General features: G+C 34.0%; 1 protein-coding gene across 3 annotated transcripts in view; it reads left to right on the top strand.

Moving 5' to 3' along the window:
• Positions 1–21,592, top strand: part of LOC143225291 (uncharacterized) — a 222,701-nt gene that overhangs the window by 24,994 nt on the left and 176,115 nt on the right. The window lies entirely within an intron of this gene.

The following is a 21,592-nucleotide window of genomic DNA, read 5'->3' on the forward strand; positions in this document are numbered from 1 at the left end:
CAACACTGAAAACACCCAGAACAGACCACCCTTGAATGATAAACTTATTCAAAACACCCATAACACCCCACCCCACCTTTCAACATTAAAAACACCCAGAACACAACAACTTTTAACGGTGAAAAAAACCAGAACACGCTACTCTTCAACAGTGAACACACAAGTGCTTTCGAACCTCACCGAGTTAAAACCTTACAAGATGGCGGTAAGAGGAATTCAGCAGTTAGTATAGTAACTGTTATAGCAAGTGGAAAATTTTCAAAATATGTCGACTTGTTGAAAATCGACTGAGGACCAGAGAGTGATTGTGTTGCAGAGAAATGCACAAACATATCATATTTTTATAGTGGAACTGCGTTTGTACGATCTTGAAAAAGGGTTCGAGAACAAATCTATGCATCGTTGTGCTTATAGACTTCTTTTAAAATATCCAACTTTCTGCAAGATAATACAGAATTTACGATATTATTTAGTTTGTCTTCAACCTCCGCCAGGTATTTTTCGAAGATATTCATAATTAGGTATATATACTGCTGGCCAAAATCTTAAAGCCAATGAACATAAAGAAAAAATATGCATTTTGCGTTGTTAGACTCAACCACTTATTTGAGTAGAGCTTCGAAAGACGAAAATAAGAAAAGGAAAAATAAAAAAAACTTTTTAGCATTTAATGTGAACACTATGAAATTAGCCTAAATACTACCTGGCCAAACGTTTAAGACCATACCAAAAAGAAGTCCTAAACAGGGTAGGAAATGCCCCACAAGAGGACTCAGTAGTGAGTTGCACGGCCGTCATTACGAATAACTTTAAAAATTCGCTTTGGCATGGTTAATTCAAGCGTTTGCAGAAGGCTGGCTAGAATGCTATTCCAAGTGGTAAAGACTGCTTCACGAATATCATGCAATATTTGGAATTGACGTCCATTTATATAGATTTCCCTTGCCATCCACCCTCAAACATTTTCAATGGGGTTCAGTTTCAGTGAATACGCTGTATGGCCAAAAGAATCACGTTTTTCGCCATGAAAAAGTCAATGTCCTGCGGGCATTGTGGATTGCAGCGTTGTCCTGCTGAAAGATCCAGTTATTTCCACACAAGCGAGGGCTTTCAGTTAATAAGGATGCTCTCTCCAACATGCCACTGTAGCCAGCTGCTGTTTGACGCCCCTGTAAAACCTGAAGCTCCATTGTTCTATGGAAGGAGAAAGCACCCCACATCATCATGGAACTTCTTCCACTGAGTCGTGTAGAAAATGTCTCCGGTGGGATATCCTTATCGTGCCACTAACGTTGGAAACCATCTGGACCATCCATCTTAAATTGTTTCTCGTCAGAGAAGAAAATTTTCTTCCACTTTTCTACATCCCATGTTTGGTACTTCTCAGCAAAGTTTAACCGAGCTGTTTCGTGGTGTGGCCTTTGAAGACGTTTACGGTTTTTAAAGCCTTTCTCTCGTAGATGCTGTCTTATTGTTCTTGAGCTGCATTCTGCGTCCGTAAGGGCCTTAACTTGGTTCGACGATCGGCTGGTGTCTTGCCAGACAACCCATCGAATTCTCCTGCTCAACGCCAGCGAAATTTTCTTGGGCCGACCACTTGAAATTCTCATTCCGTATCCCTCACGTTCTTTAAGAAATTTACAACAGCAGTTTTACTACGTCCAATATCACCAGCGATGGCATGTTGAGAGATACCTTTCTTTTGCAGCTCGACAACTCTGCCACGTTCAAACTCTGTCAACTTTTTAGCCTTTGTCTTGTCTTTTTTTTACCCAATGTAACACAGGAGATGTCAGTGGGAGATGTTGACAACGCTAATGCTTGAACACAAATGATTAAATTTCGTTACGTGTTTACCGATTAACGCTACGTTTCAGGATGGTCTTAAACTTTTCACCAGCTATATTTAGGCTAATTTCATAGTGTTCACATTTTCCCTATTAAATGCTAAAAACGTTTTCTATTTTTATTTTTCCTTTTTTTATTTTCATCTTTCGAAGCTCTACTCAAATAAGTGGTTGAGTCTTACAACGCAAAATGCAAATTTTTTTCTTTATGTTCATTGGCCTTAAGATTTTGACCAGGTGTATATATATATATATATATATATACGTACATTTTTTGCAATCTTTATGTTCAGTAAATTAAACATCCCAGAAACATTTTTAACATGATAACAAGGTTTGTAAATTGCAGTTTCCTCACTTGTCTGTAGCTACTCGTCCAATTTAGCGGGCCCGTCATTGCCATATGGTTAAGGCACTCGTCTCGTAGTATGAGATCACAGGTTCGAATTCCAGTCGTACCAAACATACTCGTTTTTTCAACAGATCAATCTCACTATTCGTTGGTAAAAGAGTAGCCAGGTATTTGTTTTGTCGCATAACATCACAACTTGTTTCCTTTGACATCTCTAATTTTTTGCTGGTTTTATACTCGTTTCGATTTCTAATTGTCTCTATTAAACAATTATTTTATGAATAATTAAATTTTATTATGTTTCAAACTCATCGTATGGTCTGTTGAGACAGTTAACTTTCCACTAGGTGGTTGTTTGTGGCGATTCCTTAAATTTCTCGTTTGTTATGTTCTCGAAAATGTTCCAGTTAGTTTTCTGGTGATGTTTCTTCATCTGCTTTGGAGTTTCTACTTAGTTAAGTACTCTAACTACCATACTTTCTCACCTGTCGTCACGTGCTGAATCAATGAACTCAGTTTCACTAACCTGGTCTATCTGACGACAAACAAAAATAGTATTCTTGTGGGTCGTATCATGAACAATTAAAATTATAAGTGTCCCAAACCAAATTACAATTATGTATTTCTCGATCCCCTATACCAAATTTTCAATGTGTGGCTCACTAGTTGTGTATATTTTTAATTATTCTATGTACAATAATAATTATCATTATTACCCTTTATTTTGAATGTCCCAGGGGTCTGACAAGATGTATTCTGATTTCATAAGAAAGAGAAAACTTCTAAATTTTTATGTTCCAAATGGCGGCTCGGCATGGCCCGGTGGTTTAAGGCATTCGACTCGTACTCTGAGGGTTGCGGATTCGAATCCTCCTTGCACCAAAACGTACTCGCCCTTTCAGCCGTGGGAGCGTTATAATGTGACGGCCAATCCCACTGTTGGTAAAAGAGTAGCCCAAGAGATGGCGGTGTGTGGTAATGACTAGCTGCCTTCCTTGTAGTTTTACACTGTTAAATTAGGGACGGCTAGCGCAGACGAGTAGCTATAAGCGAAATTCAAAAACAAACAAACAAACAAAAGAATGCTCGTGCTTCGTACCCAATAAATAACATATATAAGCTTTCACTGAATGAAATTAGGCCTAAACTGGCACTTCAATTAAGAATATTTTCCAGGTAAGCTCGCAGACACTTCTGAAGACCTGAATATAACCTTGACATCTTCACATACATCTTTGCTTTCCACGCCTGCATGATTTAATTGTGGAACTTGTTGTTAACCATTCTATAACAGTTAACTACAGATATGAAACCAAATCGCCATTTCTTTTGTATATTCTACATATATATTAGACTCGCCGCTTCAACAAACACTTGAGAATTATTTGTAAGATTTGTGATGAGTTTTGAAGTTTCGCCTATAAATATTCTGTTTTAAAGTTACAATGACTTTACAGTTAAATAATTATATTTTATTAAAGTAACAAGAAAGGACGACAGCAATGAATGTAAATATCTTAGAATTATATGACTTATAAGGGGCTCGGCATGGCCAAGCGTGTTAAGGCATGCGACTCGTAATGTAAGGGTCGCGGGTTCGTATCCCCGTCGCGCCAAACATGCTCTCCCTTTCAGTCGTGGGGGCGTTATAATGTGACGGTAAATCACACTATTCATTGGTAAAAGAGTATCCCAAGAGTTGGCGGTGGTAATGACTAGCTGCCTTCCTTGTAGTCTTACACTGCTAAATTAGGGACGGCTAGCGCAGATATCCCTCGAGTAGCTTTGCGCGAAATTCTAAACAAAAAACTGAAACTAAATGACTCGAACTAATACCAACTCATAAATAAATATAAAGATTCATACTTATAACAGGATTAAGTACCGCCCTTCTTTTCAATTTACTAGGAATAAGGTTGTTCTAATGAGCTACTTAATTCACTACTATCTTAGAGATTATCTGAAAAGAGAAATAATAAACTTCAATTAACTTTTTTGGCCGTTAAAACGCAAAGTTTTTCTCTAAATTCATTGATTATTATGTTCTTCCATTCTTAACAAAATTATTATTTTTTGAACGCTAACGAGAATAAAATATTTATATTAATTGGAGAAATTTGGGTGATTATTAAGATTGATTTACTAGTGGTAAGAACCCTGCTTTAACGACATTGAAATGAATTATTTACGGTCTGGCTCCAAGCAGTCTTTGAATTTATTTGTTTTGGATTTCGCTAACTCTTGGGTTACTCTTTTACTAACGAATAGTGGGACTAACTGTCACATTGTAATGTTCCCACAACTAAAAGGGGCGATCATGTTTGGTGTGATAGGGATTCGAACCCGCAACCTACAGATTACGAGTCTTGCGCCCTAACTTCCTGGCCGTGCCTGGCCATCAGTCTTTTGTAATACCTGTCATTCATCTGACATTTCTATCTAGAAGAGGGAAATTAACCATTATATTTAACTGTAGTCATTTTGAATGCGAACAATAACTCTATTTACAGTAGGAAAACACAATAGACAATCGCTAAACATAAATATTTGTTAATAATCTTCATTTTGGATAAAGTCACACAGACACAAGAGGTTAGATAGAATTCACTGTAAAAGGTATACAACAAGGTATATACTATACCTAATTTTTAATGTATTTCATCATATTTATGATGATAGAGAAAGTCACTTGAGATTGTTACTTGTTGGAACATCTAGTTTTGAGTTTGTTGTAAATTTGTGACAATCCAAGTTATCTTTATTTTTTTTTACATAAACACCTAAACACATTTCTTAAAAACACACACGTATTTTATCCATTCTAAAGTTAAAATACCACCTTTTTATATATATTATCGCCATCGGCTACATAGCACCGGAAATGAGACACTTATAACACTACACAGAGAAATAAACATCTATGTATTTCAGAACGGCTGGTATGGTTATCAACACTTTTATTGATAAGGAGAGAACAACGTTTCGACCTTCCTAGGTCATCTTCAGGTTAAGAAAGAGAAAGTTTGAATATAACCATTGCCGGATACATGTCTTATGGACGAGAGTAGAAACGGGTACGAGATTGTATGGGGCGTTGTAGGTGGATATTAGGTTATTAACTAGGATAGGTGTAAAGGTGTTCCTTTATATTGGTTTAGTTTTGGTTTTAGTTGTTATATAAGTAGGTCTATGATTTTGCGTTTGTTTATATTTGTTTCCCTCCTGAATATCTGAGCGTTTTCTGTGGTTATGTTGTGCCTTTTAATTGTTTTTTTCTGTAACTTATGAATAATGTTTGTACACTGGGTAAAATTCTTCGATAGTTTTATCTTCACAAAATTAGAAATTACATTTTTCCAAGAAGGACAAGAGAAATAAACAATTCGCGGAAAGTCCGATGATCTCTATGATGTTACTAAACTAAATCCTTATATATCACTCGTTCATTTATACTGGGCATTCCCAGATTGCCCGTGAAGAAGAAAGGTCCACCTTTGGAAAGCACTCGGGTTATAATGGTTTCTATTTCAGTTTTTGCACTTTATGTAACTTACTATTAGTATGCTTGTTTTAGAGTTCTTAATAATTTTGATTGTTTTTCTGCTAAGTTCATGGAAGTATGTTGTAAGCCTTCAGTTCTATGTTCCCAGAAAATTCTATTTCCCTATATATATAATTACAAAACACCAGCCAATTCAATATATCATATTTTACCTAGTAAAACACCAGGTTTCTTTTACTCGCAGTTGAATATTTTAACCATTAACATGCTAAAGATCACTGTTATCTTGAAGCTGAATGTTTTAACGGCTAGTGTGTTAAAGACTTCTGTTACATTGGGATTGAATATTTTAACTATCAACATGCTAAAGACCACTATTGTCTTGGAGATGAATATTTTAACTATTAACATGCTAAACACCAATGTTACCTTGAAGCTGAATATTTTAACTGCTAAAGACTTCTGTTACATTGGAGATGAATATTTTAAGTGTTAACGTAGAATCGTATTTTTTTTCCAGAAATGTAATTTGTTAACGCTCTGCTGTGTAGGAACTGAATATTTTAACATTTAGAGTGAAAAAAATCTTCGTTGTCTTGGTTGAATTGGACATTTTGCAAATTAAAAGTGATTGCTTTATAATCAAAGTAATGAGGAAGTGATGGCAAAGTACTAATGCATATAAATGTGTTCGTGATATTCCTGTATCAGTTTGGCAAACAATGTATGTCTCCTACACAGTTTTGAAATGTTTCTTGCAACAGTCAGTGCTCACTTTTCGATTGTTCCAATTATTACACCGACAACAACGTCGATCCAAATACAGATACTCTTCAGAGGTTTGATGAATAGTAACTTTTTCCATTTTTCTGTGTAGCTTTTGGCATATGGGAATATTAAAATATAATTATGGTAATTTAGTGGATCTTAGATTGGAACCGTTGTTATATACATCCGTGTAAATTAGCCCCACGAAAATCAATTATTCTGTCAGAACCAGAAACGAACTCCAGAGAAACAATTGCTAAAAGATTGTTATCTAAGTTTATGCAAAGCCAACCAAGGACAAGGACAAATGTAGAACATTATTTTCCACCAAAATAGTAGAAACAAAAACTTAGCGCGTCGAGCCTACGAATGAGCCTTTTGGTATATACGTTACATAAATATTAGAATTTCTTATTTAATATTTCTAGGAAAGGGCGTTAAAGTGAGGAGGAGTAAAATTTACAGATATAAGTACAACAAACATTCACTGACCTGGATGAACTTTTTTATTTAAAAGAACCAAACCAAAAGTTCAATCTATATCAAGTTAATTGAAAATTGTTTCCATTTAACCATATTAACGCCTCACCACTTTGTATAGTTCTTCCTGAGGATTAGAGCCTTCCATATCTCTCTTTCTTTGGATTTTAAGTCGTTTTGTAAAGCCGGTTTATTTCGTGTTTGAATAATGCACGAACAGAAGTCTGCTTGTTTTGAATTTGGCGCAAAGCTACACGAGGGCTATCTGCGCTATTCGTCCCTAATTTAGCAGTGTAAGACTAGAGGGAAGGCAGCTAGTCATCACTACCCAACGCTAACTCTTGGGCTACTCTTTTATCACCGAATAGTAGGATTGATCGTAACTTTTAAACGACCCCACGTCTTAAACGACGAGCATGTTTGATGTGACGGGACTTGAACCCGAGACTCTCAGATTACGAGTCGAGCACCCTAACCACCTGGCCAGGCCGGACCCAAACAGAAGTCGTCGGACTCTGACGTTCAACTCTTTCGTGGACGTTTTATTAGTAATCAGTAGTTCTCAGTTGCGCAAATGCCATTTAAAAGCTGAATGGAGTATACAGTACAGGTCCAACTTTAACGTCGTCTCGTTTCAGGAGCGTCGTCCCCTTAAGAACTTCTCGGGGAAGCTCACTCAGATTTGGTGCCTCTGTTGATTTATTGTAGGACAGGATTAGTGAAGGGCAATAAAGAGATTATCCAGCAGATATATTCGTGCTTTGCATTAATAAGTGAATAACAAAAGTATTGCTTTTTTGTGTACAAAATCCTACGTTCTTGTCGTACATGTGTCCCTATTCTACATTTAGTTTAGGTAGTTTTCTTTAAGAGTTTCATTTGAATATGGGCGTTGTTTAAAAACATGCATTAGGAAAAGTACGTTCATAGTAGTTAACGATATTAATGTTAATGTTATATATATGCGTGTGTAGTGAAATGAACATAAAGTATCTGAGTAAAATATATCAAAATGGATAAAAAATAGACATAATATGTGATATAACAGTAGCAGTGGAAATGATTAGTGTACTATATTTATCTTAAATATATAACTGAAGCTAACGACCAAAGACACATGTATCACAAAAACATGCAGGCAAAGTTATCGATTTAGAAAAATATATGAAATTAGTGGCTTACTGATCCACATCGAATTGGATTCTGAGTAGGTGCTCACAAACTTGACGAGGATTGGTACTGAATGTTTGTTTGTTTATAATTAAGCAAAAGCTACACAACGGGCTATCTGTGATCTGTCTGTCCCGGGTATCGAAATCCGGTTTCTGGCGTTGTAAGTTCTAAAACTTTCCGCTCTGTCACTGGAGACCCTGAACAGCGAAGCCAGAGTTCGAGTCTTAGAGATCTCTAACTAAACTAGAACACAAGCAACTTTTAAGTTTCGGAAATCTGAGTAATTTTGAAATATATATAATTTTTAACAGTTTTGTGTCAGTAAATTGAATGTCACATATACAGTTAGTTACTTCAAACAATAATGTCTAAAACTTATAACACAAAATGGAGAAAATGCTAGTTGTTGAGCTTTCAAAGACTTACTTGAATTTAAAATGTCCTCAAGTACCAAATTACGTTTAGAGAAACTGAAAAGTTAGTTATTTTTTACTTTTTTATAGGCAAGAAAGAGAAGAGAACAAAGGTTAAAATCTGCTCCCCAGAGGATCAGCGGAAAGTCAGAAGGCTTAAAGCGCTAAATCCGGGTTTCGATACCAGTGGTGTGCACAGCACAGACAACATATTGTGTTGCTTTATGCTTAATAGCAAACAAACAAAAGCTACTAGTTGAAGTATATCTCGTTCTTTTCCTTTGTAATTTTCAAGATTAAATATTCGTAAGAGAAGCTTGTTGGAACTAGGAATAAAAACTGGTTATCTACTCTGGTGACTTTAATATCAATTTACTGTTTTACAACTACAATTGAAGTTAGGGTGTTTCAAATTTAAACAATCCTAAAATTGTTTGATGTGAGTAGAGCTTCGAAACTGTAAGAAAGTATTATCTTCATGTTCATTCTTAAAAGTAGGAAGATCTACTTTACAAAGTGAATCACAGTTCATTCTTAAAAGTAGAAAGGTCTACTTTACAAAATGAATCCCAGTTCATTCTTAAAAGTAAGAAGGTCTATTTTACAAAGTGAATCCCAGTTCATTCTTAAAAGTAAGAAGGTCTACTTTCTAAAATGAATCCCACTTCATTCTTAAAAGTAAGAAAGTCTACTTTACAAAGTGAATCCCAGTTCATTCTTAAAAGTAGGAAAGTCTACTTTACAAAGTGAATTCCAGTTCAGTCTTAAAAGTAGGAAGGTCTACTTTAGAAAGTGAATCCCAGTTCATTCTTAAAAGTAAGAAGGTCTACTTTACAAAGTGAATCCCAGTTCACTCTTAAAAGTAGGAAGGTCTATTTTACAAAGTGAATCCCACTTCATTCTTAAAAGTAAGAAGGTCTACTTTACAAAGTGAATCCCAGTTCATTCTTAAAAGTAGGAAGGTCTACTTTACAAAGTGAATCCCAGTTCATTGTTAAAAGTAGGAAGGTTTGCTTTCAAACTGAATCCCAGTTCATTCTTAAAAGTAGAAAGGTGTATTTTACAAAGTGAATCCCAGTTCATTCTTAAAAGTAGTTTATAATAACTGTATTAGTTAGTTGTATTTCTCTTTCATTTATCGATTTTTATAATAAATAATTCTTTCAATATGTTTAATTCAGCCCATGTAGTTAAGTAATACAAGATATCTATTTGTACGACTTAATTACAGTTTTATATTACAGTTTAGATAACCTAGAAATATTTTCAGATCTGTTTTTTAATATTTTATTTATATTTTTGACATTGATAACGAAACGCAAACACTAGTCTCAAATTGTGGACACAATCTACTTAGAAATTTGGTGCATTATGGGAAATAATTGACAAGAAAAAAGAAAATAGATTTTGTTTTCTTCGCCACGTTGAAAAAAGCTAAAGAGAAATGTCATATTTGAAACCTAAATTACATGGAATATGTGGTATTACACTCTGCGTGAAATGAAAATCACCCCGTTTCAGATGATCCGCGTTATGAAAACCACATTTCTTTAGCGGGAAATAAAACGTGACGCTGCTATTTTTTGTGTAGATGTCAAAAGGGTGCTAGCCGTCCAGTACTGTGGCTAAAATAGACAATGATTGATGACTCAAGTCATGCTTTTTCGCTTCGGTGAATTTTGAGTTTGGAGTTGTAAAAGAGTCAGACATTCTATTACATTTCTACATTCTATTACATTACTACATATTTATTACATTAGTACATTATATTACATTAATACATTCTGCTACATCATTATATTCCATTACATTACTACATTTTACTACATTATTATATTCTATTACGATACTACATTCTATTACATTGGTACATTATATTGCATTACTACATTTTATTACATTAGTACATTATATTACATTACGACGTTGTATTATATTAGTACATTCTATTACGATACTATATTCTATTATTTATTTTATGAATATTTCTTTCAAGAGTAATCTGCTAAACGGAACATTTTTAATGACCTTTTTACTTACAAAGACAAGACGTTTTATTCAGTTTTTCATAAAATTCTAGCTTTGACTGGCATACAGTATTGATTACGTACTGCTAAATGTGTAATAATGTTCTTAAAACATTTTCTTAAACATACGTTTTTACATAATCGTATTCAAATTATGTCCTGTATGGAATATAATATTAAATCTACTCTAAATTCATATATTTTACCTTTGACATTTGGAATTAGAATAACACATTATGTAATATATAGGCGAAACGGCAAAGTAAGTAACCTCAAGTTCGGCCATTCCTAATGAGACCCGCCAAACAGTTTGTTTGTTTTTTTTTTAATTTCGCACAAAGCTACTCGAGGGCTATCTGTGCTAGCCGTCCCTAATTTAGCAGTGTTAGACTAGAGGGAAGGCAGCTAGTCATCACTACCCACAGTCAACTCTTGGGCTACTCTTTTACCAACGAATAGTGGGATTCACCGTAACATTATAATGCTCCCACGGCTGAAAGGGCGAGCATGTTTGGCGCGACTGGGATGCGAACCCACGACCCTCAGATTACGAGTCGCACGCCTTAACATGCTTGGCCATGCCGGGCCCGCCAAACAGAGGGATCGTAGACACTTAATAGAATCCACTACCTATATGGCTACTCCGTCTTCATAGCGCAAATTACTACAACTTTAGAACAACTTAAAGTGCGAAGTATGCTTAGCGGTGTGTCTTGCACTCGAACCTTTTACCACGTGATAAACAACGATACACTAATCAATAGTTCAAATCTATCGCAGAACTATGTTACAATGGCTTCGTAATCAGCTCACTAACAATAAAAGTGTTCCTGTGTTGAAGTGTGCGCAACGATATACATAGTTCATAAGAAATATGTTAGTTAGAAAAATAACCCGAAATAAGTATCCATAATGTGTGGTATTTAAAAATGTAGACCATAACAAATGTGGTAGTTTGAAAAATAACGCATAACAAATGTTGTAGTTAAAAATGTAGCTTGCAGAAAATGTGGTAGTTAGAAAAATAGCTCATAAGAAGTGTTCTAGTCATAAACAATTCATAAGTAGTGTTGTAGTTACAAACAGCTCATAAATGTGTTAGTTACATACATAGTTCATAACAAGTGTAGTAGTTATAAACATAGCTCATGACGAATGTGGTAGTTACAAACATAATTTATAACGAGTTTGGTAGTTAGTTAAATATCTCTGTATTACATTCAAAACACATCTAAAATAAACTGTGGTATTCAGCTGTATCTGTATTTCACTAGGGTCATATCTCAAATAACTGTGGCAATCAGATACATCTGTATTTCATTAGGACCACATCTCAAGTAACTGAAGTATTCAGCTGTATTTGTATTTATTTCGAAACACAGTTTTAAATAATTGTGGTATTCGGTAATTGTATTTAATTTGGAACACAGCTGGAAACAACTGTGATATTAATCTGTATTTGTATTTCATTAGAAGCATAATTATGATAGTGAGTTTCATATGTATTCTTTACAAACATATTTCACCATGACTACGGTATTCAGATGTTATATATATTTCACTCTATAACAAGTGTAAAAACTCTGTCTGTGTTTTATACGAATCGCAGTGATGTGTTTTTGTTTATCAAGATATGTGGTTAAATCATATTATCAACAAAAGAAATGTTACGTGAGAGTGTTTTGGTTACCTAAGTTGGAAGTTTTGGTGTTTTTCACTCCAATATAATTCTACTTTCCTTTAGTACCTCAAAGTCTTGTTAGGCAACGTTCTGTTTAATCTACGTGCGTAACGAAATACAAGATGACATTGATAAACAGCGGACACTGTAACGAGCCATTTCCTTTTTACAATATGGCCTTGAGTGACTCGCTTGGGGTAAAAAATGATTTTATTAGGGAAGTTGGAAAGGCAATGCAGGATAATCTATAAAACAAAAGACACATTGTCTTTCAGCAGTAAATACTAAATTAACTTGTGGTTTTATAGTTTTAATTTGACAAGGAAAGAAATAAAACAAAGCAAATAGACTTAAAAGCTAGTCTTGGACTGCAGTCACTAATTAGACTCTTTAACTTATTTAGTAGTTTAGAAAGCTATTGGTACTGCAATTTTATCTTGTTAACGTTTGAGGACATTAAACACGTTGCTGACATTCACATACTTCTGTTCTAGGAGCCATATTGTCTGAAAAACGTCACGTGACATCGGGCGACAAGAAGTTCTATTATTCACTGTAGTCGCAATAAAACTAAAGACTTAGTTGTGCAGTTCGCAGCGAAACTATGACATAGTTAGTATGGTTAACAATAGAACTAGATATCAGTTATGGCAGTTCAGAATGAAACTATAATATTGTTAACGTATATCGAAGAAGATAGTTAATGTAATTCCTAGTTAAAATAAACCTAAATAAAAACTAAGAAGGTCGAAACGTTGTTCTCTGTTTTATTTGTAAAAGTATTAATGCCCATACCAGTCGTCCTGATTCAAAGTTTAAAGGATTATTGTAGTTTCTAGTAAAACTACAAACTAGTTATTATGGTTTGCGGTAACACTAGGAATTAGTTATCGTAACTTAGACAGTAATTAATATAGAAAATGATAAAGTAAAATACAATTCGTTGCATCACATAGATTTTTTTAAAAAAATTAAGCACAAAGCTACACAGTGGTCTATGTGTGTTCTGCCCACCACAATTATCGAAACTCGGTTTCTAGCGTTGTAAGTTCGCAGGCATACCGTTATGCCACTTGAAATTACATTTTTAAATTTACAGTAAAATTAGTTAATGCAATTTACACTAGAAATAGAAACTGCTTAACACATTTCGCTGTAAAGAATTACTGAACATGAACGTATATTAAACAATATTTTACCCTAATGTTTTAAAAGTATGAGATAGTGTCTGAGAAAACGAAACCTAGACAACTTTGTTGAAATATTTGTAATGTTTATCGTTAATTCTCCTTAAAATTTATGGAGTTTATGTACAGTTCTCCTACCTCCAATTGTTAAGTCCTTTCGTTTCACGTTTCTCAGTGATCAGTCCAGGAAATGTGATACCGTCAGCAATTCTAAATCGCCGACCACAGGAAGACAACGTGCCAGCAGCAACCCTTATCTTCTGATGCTTATATCTCTATTATCTGGACCCGACATGGCCAGGTGGTTAGGGCGCTTGACTCGTAATCTAAAGGTCCCGAGTTCGAATTCCCATCCCACCAAATATGATCGTCCCTTCAGAGTTGCGGGCGTTATAATGTATCAGTCAATTCCATTATTCGTTGGTAAAATATCAGCCCAAGATTTGGTGGTAGGTGATGATGACTAGCTGCTTTCCCTCTAGTTTTCCACTGATAACGTCTCTTGTAACTTTGTGCGAAATTCCAAAAAAAAAAACATTTTTTTTTTACGCCAAGAACCCAAAGTAGCCTGAATAAAACGATTTTGGTGCTATTACTTCCACTACTGTCATACCCTTGAGGAGTTTAGAACGGGCTCGTTCACCCAATAATCTCCTTACATTAAGTCGTATGTTAACAAGTGTATCTTGTGACTGTTCTATTTGGTTGCATTTAGAGTCATAATACTACTTCAAATATTAAGTTTTACGTTAACACAAGACCTTTCTGATCGATTGTAGCTTAATGCCATTTAAACATTAAATCGTTTTGTGAACGAGCTACTGCCCTAGTTAATTGTAATTTAACTCTAGAATGTCCCGTGTTATCAAATGTTTCGAAAGCATTTTGGTATATCGTCTTATTCTATAGGAAAGAAAGGGTTAACAATGAGACAGGTGGAACTGTTTGTGATATTCATTGCAATTTAAATTATATAGGTAGAAATTAACAGTGACGTACTGAACCCGCAAATACACTGAATAGCTCTTTAATTTAATGGTAACTTAAGTTGTTTTTGTTTTTTGATTGCTAAGATTGAAATGATACTTTCGAATGTTGAAAAAAGTTTTCGAAAAAAAATAGAAAAATTTTAGGGTTAAGGTTCTGTATTATTAGATGCTGAGAGAAAATGTAGTTTTAAAAATTAGAGAGGCTACTAAACTCTGTTACAGCCCTGCTGAACTTTCACAAGAATAAACTGTTAGCTAAATGTTAGTACAACTCTGCTGAATTTTTATAACAATGAACCGTTTCTACACCGTTCATAGTGCGTCATATTGAATAGTTTTATATTTTGGAATGTGTAAAAAAAGTCTCTTAAAAAACGTAAAATCACTCATTTTGTATGTAAAATCCTGTAATTTCTGAAGTTAATTGAAATGCTAAATATGTTTTTGTTTTATTTTATGTGTAATTCATATACTATTAGAGACCCTTTTTATTTCATATGTAATACCATAACAGCACTATTATGACTCTACTAATCTTTCACAACAATAAGCTACTAAAACTATTTAGGCCCAAATTTTGTGCCTAAAGAGTTTTTCAAGACGTGTCTTAAAAAAACAACAAAAAAACCTGTCTTATTACAACATACAAGACTTTAAGATAACTCTCTGAATGGACGTCCCCGCTAGTACAGCGGTAAGTCTATGGATTTACAACGCTAAAATCAGGGGTTCGATTTCCCTCGGTAGACTCAGCAGATAGCCCGATGTGGCTTTGCTGTAAGAAAACACACATACACTGAATGGAGTGAAATAGGTATTGAACGCCTAACGTATGAGAGGTCAGACACTGATTCTATATAGCAAATATCCTACAACATTAACCAATTTAGAAGACATTTCTTCTTGACATTTATAACTAATCTTATTTTCCTGTCACATCGGTTTATTAATACATCGAGTCTGTGACGATAGAAACGAAACGGCGATAAATATCGGTATATGAGAAATGTTATCAAAGTATGTCACCAAAGTAAATTGCTTTATCCCAAGTAAAATATTTTTTTTTCTTATTTTCTTGGTAGAAATGAAAACCAACGGTTTCATTTTTTTTTTTTGTCAGTGAGGAAGAAGTATTATTGTACTTATTAACTAGTTGTAATCTTGTTTCCATTTCACTGGACGAACACGCTAATATTAGTGGATCTTATCCGAATTAATCTCATTTCCTCTAGTTATATTTACATATTAAACACGTTTAATCAAGTTTCATTTGCGACTGTACGGTCATGTTAACATTAGTGTATTTTGTCTGAATCAACCTTTATTTTAATGTTGATTTTTCTGTATTGAACACGTTTAATCAAGTTTATTTGGTTTGGACGTTCGTATTACTGTTTTCCGTTTGTATTTCCATTGGGTGCATACTTTCTCTTTGTTTTACATTATCTCTATACTGGTAACACACAAGTTGCTATCTCCTGTACGAACCAATGTTAGATATTCCATTCTCTTTTCTACTATACAAGGGTACAGCGATTTCTCTCACTTCCTCTACTGAGCACGCTAATAGCACGCCCCACTACGATTGGCAATAAGGTAAAGACGTTTTCCACAATTTTAAAAGTTTCTTTCTATGGATATCGACCATACGTTCTAGCTAATTTGGTTAGACAGGTTCATTGTACTTCTCAGTAGTAGGAGTTATTTTATGAAAGGGTTTCTAACTTGTGATAAACAGGCTTTAAGAGTTTGTAATCATATGTTGTCGTGGGTGATATAAAGTATGTCTTTTGGAACTGACTCAAGTGAGAAACTTACAAAAATAAAATAACCAAGAAGTCAGACTGCTAAAAACCAGTGTGGCTTTATGTTGAAATTTTGTACATTACAATTCATTAGTTTTTCCCAATAGAATAATAAATTAGTTCTAGAATTCATTCATTGTGGGTTTTAAAGTTCCAGTAGGTCATCCTTCCTTTATGCTAAACAGAGTTTACAAGTAGAAATCTGGTTGCAGTTATAGAGAAGATGACAAGAACTGTTACATTTAGGACTTATCTGGTTTCGACCTTGTTATTCATTTGAGGAAAGATGAGTTATCAGAAGTTCATCATTATAGTATAATAAGAAAACATGTTTGTATACAAAATCAAAAGTTGAATATTATTAAGATGTGAAAACCGTCATTTCCATTAACACACATAATTTAAAACTATCTGGAAATCTTCGAACAAAAGCTGCCAATTTTATTTTACATTATTAGAGGTAAAAGTAACATATTAGGAAGAATAACAGTATACTGAAATATACAGTGAAAAGCCAGGTCTGTATGTAACCTTTGATTAATGATAAACTCTTAATGGACTAAAACTAACACCGTTTGTCTTGAGAAGGTAATAAACTCTTACAGAAAGTATCACAAAACTTCTGAAGCTGGTCCATAGAGACACTGTAAACAAACACTTGTTTATTGTCAAATATCTCATGTATATATGGCACAAGCGTGGTGTTACTCAGAACTTGTACAAGAATTGGTTTTCACATCTGCAGCGGTCTTTAAGCCATTATCTCGATATTCCAGTCCGTTGTTAATAAGACTTTTTTTTAAGAATATATTTCTCTATATTTCTCATTCTCTGAGTCTCTTCACGTTTTTACAGCACGTGCAATGAAAGTTTCGTATGCAAAACGTTCAGTGTGTACTTTGCCATACCTTTGGCCTTATACGTTCAGGTCAGAAATTCCAAGAGCCAGCTGGCATACCCAGCGCTAAGTTAGAACTACTGAACACTGCCCTTCAGCTTCCCTTGACCAAATAATGGCATTCAATGTCTTAGTTACAATGGCCACATAGATGAAAGTACAGAGCATGTCGTGTGTTTAAACCTTGGACCTTCCTATAGCAGCACACACGCCTGACTAAGAAAGTAAATGGATTGTGGAATGTTTTCAAAACAGTCATCACAAAGAAGATTTTACTTTTCAGTGTTTCTGCTAAAAGTAAGACTGGAACAATCCCTCAAACAAATAAAACAGTTCTTTAATAACACTTAAAATAACTTGGATATTTTATGGCCTACACCATCTTCAGGATACAAACCCTTTTTTAAGTATTTCAATTTAGAGGCAGGTTATTGGTATCGTCAATGGAATCGATTAATAAGACAACCACAGCAGAATACATCACATCATCTTGATATCACGGAGAGTGAACATGTTGGGAATCAATACACCAAAAGCTTAGAGCACATAACGATGGGTTATGTGGCCCTATTCTAGAGAAAGTAGAATTATCTACGAAGCTCTATAATTACCTCAATTGATCTACTGTTTAGAGATAAAAACAATTAATCAGGCATGGATGGTAATCAGTTTAAATAGTCGTTACTGTCAAAAGGTTACCAAATTCACCATTGTCTGGAGTTTTACAGTCAAAATATTCGAATGAAATACAATTAAAATGTCTCAAATTATAATCAGTCTGTGAATATGGGGCAGTTCATTTGATCTCCATTTCCGTATTGTTAAAGAAAGATTGGGTAACAATGAAATTAAACAACACAAAATCGGAGAGACTATTATATAAAGTGATTCAAATTATATCACCACTGAAATAAATCAAAGCTACACACGTACGAAACTGGAAAGGTTTAGATTAATATGACTCAGTTCCGTAACCACGTGAATAAGTTAATATTAATCGAATCGGATAATTTGTTCTGTGTGTATTTAGTTAGTATTATTTTACTTTTAATACTACAGAAATAATCTCTGTTTTGTTTGTGTGTAATTGTTCTTATCGCACACTCATCTGGAGAACAAATGGAGACAGATCATTGCTCGATGTGTATTCAGTGATTCTTGTAATGCTACAGCATTAAGAATCAATTAGGATTAACTTTCGACTTGTGTGTTTTATGTTTCTATTTTCATTCTTGAGTGTTTTTGTTTTCAGCTGTGTCAATCCAGTGAAGATGGAAAGAAACTTGAAATAGTTAATGAAATAAACGTAAATAACAGCCTCCACTCGTACTAGTCCAGCCCAATGTTTGAGTGCCCATAGTTCAATATTAAAATTTAATATTAACGTTTATTTATCAATTAATTATCTCTATTGTGAAAAATTTAATGAGGTTTCATTCTATTATAAACATCTTGTCCTCCGAAAAGAAAAGAAGTTTATACTTGTATTTAAAACTTTGGAAGAATATTCGTATATTTAAATATGTCAAAATGTTTTCGTGTATAACAAGACCAAAGATAAAGACATGATAAGACCTGGAACAGCAATTTATCTAAAGCGGGACGCACTCACACAGTCTATGGTGTCACTTCAGTTAGTTCTAAAGTTAGTTCATGGCATCACTACACTTAGTACAATTTCTAAAGCCAGTTTATGCAGTGTCTTCAGTTATTAGAACATCTAAAGTCATTGTCCCTTCAATTTGTATAATTTCTTCTAAAGTCAGTTCATAGTGTCTCTTCAGTTAGTATAACTTCTATAGTCATCTAATTGTGTGAGTTCAGTTATTAGAACTTTTTCTAAAGATAGTTCATGGTGTCTCTTTAGTTAGTATAACTCCTAAAGGCAGTTTATTGTGTCACTTCAGTTAGTATAATTTCTAAAGTCAGTTCATGATGTCACTTCAGTTAATAGAACTTCTAAAGTCAGTTTATTATGTCACTTCAGTCAGTATAACTTCTAAAGTCAGCTCATTTTGTCACTTCAATTGTTACGACTATTACTAAATAAAGTTCATTGTGTCCCTTTAGATAGTATAATTTATAAAGGCAATTTATGGTGTCACTTCAGTACATGGTACCTTTTCTAAAGTTATTTCGTTATGTCACATCAGTTAGTAGAACTTCTTAACTCAGTTTATGGTGTCTCTTCTGCTGATATCACTTCTAAAGTTAGTTTATGGAGTCACTTGAGCTAGTAGAACTTATTCTGAAGTCACTTTATGATGTCATTTTAGTTAATGGAACTTCTAAAGTCACTTTATGATGTCACTTTAGTTAATGGAACTTCTAAAGTCAGTTTACGGTGTCCCTTTTGGTAATATAACTTCTTCTGAAATCATTTTATATCTCTTCAGTTATTAGGACTTCTTCTAAAGTCATTTCATGGTGTAACTTCTGTTAACATAACTTATAAAGTCAGCTCATGATGTTACCTCAGTTAATATAATTTCTAAAGTCAATTTGTGGTGTCATTTCACTTAGTAGAACTTCTTCTAAGGTCAGTTCATGGTATCACTTCAGTTAATAACTTCTAAACTCAGTTTATGGTTCCATTTCACTTAGTAGAACTTTTTCTAAGGTCAGTTCATGGTATCACTTCAGTTAATAACTTCTAAACTCAGTTTATGGTGTCATTTCAGTTAATAGAATTTCTCCTAAGGTCAGTTCATGGTGTTACTTCAGTTAGTAGAACTTCTTCTAAAGTCATCTCATTGTGTCAGTTCAGTTATTAGAACTTTTCTAAAGACAGTTCATGGTGTCTTTTTAGTTAGTATAACTTCTAAAAGCAGTTTATCGTATCCCTTTAGTTGTTATAACTTCTTTTAAAGTCTGTTCATGGTGTCATTCGAGTTAGTAGAACTTCTTATAAAGTCAGTTCATGGTGTCACGTTATGTAGTATAAGTTCTACAGTCAGTGTATAGTGTCTCTTCAGTTAGTATAACTTCTACAGACAGTTTATGATGTCACTTCAGTTTATAGAACTTCTAAAGTAAGTTGATGTCATCACTTCAAGTAGCAGAACTTCTCCTGAAGTCGGTTCATGGTTTCACTTCAGATAGCAGAACTTCTTGTAAAATCATTTCTTGGTGTTACTTCAGTTAGTCGAACTTCTAAAGTCAGGTTGTTGTGTCATTTCAGCAAGTGAAACACTTCATAAAGTCAGTTCATGGTATATCTTCAGTTAGTTTAACTTCTAAAAGCAGTTTATTTTGTCACTTCAGTTATTATAATTTCTTCTAAAGTCAGTTCATGATGTTACTTCAGTTAAAAACTTCTAAATTTATATTCTGATGTCACTAATTAGTAACACGTTTTCTGAAGTAACTTCATGGTTTCACTTCAGTTAGTATAACTTTTAAAGGCAGATTATGGTGCCACTTCATTTAGTATAACTTCTTTTAAAGTCAGTTCATGGTGTTACTTTAGGTAGTCTAACTTTTAAAGTCAGTTTATAGTGTCTTTTCAGTTAATATAACTTTTAAAGGCAGATTATGATGCCACTTCAGTTTCTAGAACTTCTGAAGTGAGTTCATGACGTCACTTCAGGTAGTACAACTTCTCCTGAAGTCAGTTCATGGTGTTACTTTAGGTAATCTAACTTTTAAAGTCAGTTTATAGTGTCTTTTCAGTTAATATAACTTTTAAAGGCAGATTATGATGCCACTTCAGTTTCTAGAACTTCTGAAGTGAGTTCATGACGTCACTTCAAGTAGTACAACTTCTCCTGAAGTCGGTTCATGGTGTTACTTTAGCTAGTAGAACTTCTACTCTTAGTTTATAGCGTCACTTAAGTTCATAGTATTTCTTACAAAGACAGTTTATGGTGTCACGTTAGTTAATATAACTTTTAAAGTCAGCTTGTGATGTTATTTCAGCTAGCAGAATTTCTATCGTCAGTTTATGATGTCACTTCAGTTAGCAGAACTTCTTCTAAAGTCAGTTCATAATATTACTTCAGTTAGTATAACTTACAAATGTAGTTTATGGTGTCACTTCAGTTAGTATAACTTTTAAAGTCAGTGTATGGAGTCACTTCAGTTAGTAGAACTTCTTATGACGTCAATTCATGGTGTCACTTCAGTTACTAGTACTTCTAAAGTCAGTTTGAGGTGTTACTTCAGTTAAGAGAACTTTTAAAGTCGGTTTATGGTGTTGCTTCAATTAGTAGAACTTCTTCTAAAGTCAATGAGTAGAACTTCTTCTAAAGTCAGTGAGTAGAACTTCCTACGTCAGTTCATGATGTTGCTTCAGCTAATAGAACTTCGAAAGACAGTTTATGGTGTTACTTCAGCTAGTAGAACTTCTTCTATCGTCAGTTTATGGTGTTACTTCAGTTAGTGGAAGTTTTAATTAATAGACGAGATGATACTTATATACAAATTGTTTCAATACTTTTACATATTACTGTGCGAACAATTCAAGAAAGT

The sequence above is a fragment of the Tachypleus tridentatus genome, chromosome 9 (genome assembly GCF_004210375.1).
Source record: "Tachypleus tridentatus isolate NWPU-2018 chromosome 9, ASM421037v1, whole genome shotgun sequence".
NCBI classification, from domain to species: domain Eukaryota; kingdom Metazoa; phylum Arthropoda; class Merostomata; order Xiphosura; family Limulidae; genus Tachypleus; species Tachypleus tridentatus.